The sequence below is a fragment of the Triticum aestivum genome, chromosome 2B (genome assembly GCF_018294505.1).
Source record: "Triticum aestivum cultivar Chinese Spring chromosome 2B, IWGSC CS RefSeq v2.1, whole genome shotgun sequence".
Classification (NCBI taxonomy): Eukaryota; Viridiplantae; Streptophyta; class Magnoliopsida; order Poales; family Poaceae; genus Triticum; species Triticum aestivum.
The window spans coordinates 235,637,657-235,640,927 of record NC_057798.1 but is presented as its reverse complement, the minus strand read 5'-3'; the positions used below and the strand labels follow the sequence as shown (position 1 = coordinate 235,640,927).

The 3,271-nt window shown below is 49.6% G+C and overlaps 1 pseudogene; it reads left to right on the top strand.

The window, feature by feature from the left end:
* Window positions 1-1,329: 1,329 nt before the first annotated feature.
* On the top strand, window positions 1,330-1,934 carry LOC123039179 (squamosa promoter-binding-like protein 10; annotated as a pseudogene).
* Window positions 1,935-3,271: the final 1,337 nt, after the last annotated feature.

The window sequence follows — 3,271 nt, the reverse complement described above, 5'->3', positions numbered from 1 at the left end:
AAAAACCAGATATCCCAAATAGTATGTGGTGAGACAATTGTTGTCAAGAGATCATCTCTTAATTAAAAGATGACAAGCCTTATCTTATGGTTTCTCTCTTCTTCACCTCAACATTTATCATATGTGCCTGCTAGGCAAACACGGTTAGCTAGGTAATTAGCGTAGCACACGCGCGCGCGTAAAAGTAGGTTAAGGTGGCACCGCAACAGATTAGCGTTGGGCGCACGCAGTAGTGCGTAGTACAGGTGTGACTATAGTTTGGCGTGTGGTAAACGGCAAGCTAGTTATACTTGCCATGCACAAGCTTACACGTACTTACCGCAAGTCCGTAATCACGCAGTTAAGAAGACCAAAAACAATACTACGTAGACCAATCTAAAATTATTGATCTCAGGGTAAAAGTGGAACACCCTACGTGGACCAGTTAAACACGCACAGAAGTAACAGCAACAGTGCAGGCGATAGACGGAGACTATTCTGACCTTCTTCTACAAGCAAGCAAGTTAACCACTGTTCTAATCAGTAGTGCCTCCGCAAGTAATTTGTTAAGAATATGTATACTAGTGTGTTATCATCAGAGTGTAATTAGGCGGCCGTACGGCGGCCTACATTTTGGACCGGGGGATCTCCGGGACAGCGACGGTTCCCCAACTGTGCGACGTCGCGGCCCCGGCCTGGCCCTGGCCGCGCTGCACTTGTTGCTTCCCCAAAACGAACACGTCGTGTCTCCATGACTATGGTGTGCGTGACGGACCTGCAGATCAAGTCAAGATTAATCATGTCGATGATCACCGTTCTCCGCACCCTCCAGACCTAACTTTTTCTTTGCATGCGTCACAGCATATCTAGCTACCGAAGATACTACTACTAGATCTCGAGGCAAGTTACGAGCACGTTGATTAGAAGTAGCTCAGGCCCACGTGAATGGCCAATATCGAACCGTTCAATTAACTAATCGGCTGCTGGGTGTTTGCTTTCTGAAATGGCCATGCGTGGCATACGAATGCCATCCGTGATCGTTTTAGCTGCGCGAGGTCCTAGTTTGAGCATCTGCCCAGCCTTGATTGTCGAATCGCCTGGCGTAGCGTGGCCCGTGCGTACGCCACCGGCCGATCGCGGCGTACGTACGGCGGCCTAAAAATGTTCTGCCTGCCACGAGAGCGGGTGGCAAATCCTGTGGCTATATACTCCTACGAGGTAATAGCACCCAGATCCACAAACTTGCATCGAATGTGATGTTTTAGTTTAAAACTTGCAAAATGTGACCGAGGACTCCACAAACTTAACACCCTATGTGATGTTTTGGTCCACAGCCATTCATAGCGTGACATGTGGCAGTCCAGAGGGTGGACTGGTCAGCTGTGGCAATTTTGCACAAAGGCCCCTGGCGTTCACTCGATTCAACGGTAAGCACGGCGACAACAACAGTAAGCTATAGCTAACATGCACGCACCTTTGCTTCATTTGCATCCTACCCAGTGCAATTGATCACCATTAACTACCTCCAATTAATTCTTCCTTTTACGTACGATTCGAGCAGCTTTGAGCGCTACCAAGTCGACCATCTTGTCCAACACGAGCGCCATCAGCTGCCTGCAGCAGCACGACCAGAGCAAGGCGGCGGCGGCGAGGCCGATGACACTCACGCTCGGAGAGCCGCGGGAGAAGGACGGCCACCACCAGCAGCTCAACAGCGCCATGCAGCTCCACCACCACCATCAGGAGCAGCAGCACTTCATCACCTCGCTGCTGCACCAGAACAACAACTGCAACGGCAACAGCAACATCCTGTGTCGTGCTCGTCGGTGTGCTCCAGCGGGTTGTCGTCTGCCGGGGCGGCCAACGGCGAGGTCTCCGACCAGAACAACAACAGCAACCACGGCGGCGGCAACAACAACAATGACATGCATCTCTTTGAGGTGGACTTCATGTAGACGACCGATCGACGTAGGTGAACTTGGAGATCCATACATGGAGCCATGGAGTGGTGACCAGCCTAAGCCTAGCACGTACTGTACCAACAGTGTCCTTTAATTAATTTGTGTGTAGGTAAAAAAAAGGAGAGCAAAAGGACCTTAAGGGTATAGTCCATAGTCTCAAAGTGCTGAGATCAGCTAGCAAAGGCTGTGCAACCTAGCATGCTTGTGCTTGGCTAAAGCATGCGTATGCCTTTCTTTCAACTTTCTTTCCTGCAGTGCTCCTCCTCTAGTGCTGCAAGCAAGCATGCCTTTCTGCCATTTTCTGTTTCAGTGAGGAAATGATGTTTGTGTTAGTATTATTTTTTACCCTGTTCTTGATCTTTTTACTGTCTCCTTGCATTTATGTTTTCGTGCTACATCTTATATCCTCTACAGCTAATCAACACATTACACATAGAAAGGGGTGTGTAGCTAGCTCAACACATTACACATAGAAAGGGGTGTGTAGCTAGCTCCAAGAGGATAGTTCAAAATTCACTGCATGCCCAAAGCTTTAGCCAAGAGAGGTCCCAACTCACATTACTCGAGAATCTTTTCAAATCCGGCATTGCTAAGCTTTCAACCCTGACCGTCTTTACCGGCAAGGCAATGCAATGCAACGCATGCATGGAGTAGTAGTAGGAGTAATTCGAAGGGTTGGACCATGCATGCAAATGCTTGCTCTTAGTATTAACTGCGTGTCAAAATGGAGCCCTCCACGCCACAGATCCTGCCTGGGCACGTACGTACGTACACGAGAGGCCTAATCCACGACAAGGCTACCTGGCTAGAGTGCGTAGTACGTGCTTATCTACAGTAGTGGTAGTAGTAGTACTGCATCATGCATTCATGCGCATGGAGTTCATTGACATTAACTAAAGCCATGGATGGATGGATCTGCGTGCATGAATGCATGGGCACGGCTGCTAATTTTGCGTGGGGTGGCCGGGTGGGGATCGATCTACATAGGCGTCTTGCTGCCCCCCGATACGACGTGGGACTGTAGCGGCCCGTCCTGGGATCTGGGGCGTTCATCTCATCGTACATGTGTATTTGGCGGTAAGCACTGCGGGTTGAATCGAGTGAACGCCAGGGGCCTTTGTGCAAAATTGCCACAGCTGACCGGTCCACCCTTTGGACTGCCACATGCCACGCTCTGAATGGTTGTGGACCAAAACATCACATAGGGTGTCAAGTTTGTGGAGTCCTCAGTCACATTTTGCAAGTTTTAGACTAAAACATCACATTTGGTGCAAGTTTGTGGATCTGGGGTGCTATTACCTCTACTCCTACTATGGCTAGTAGCTCGACGG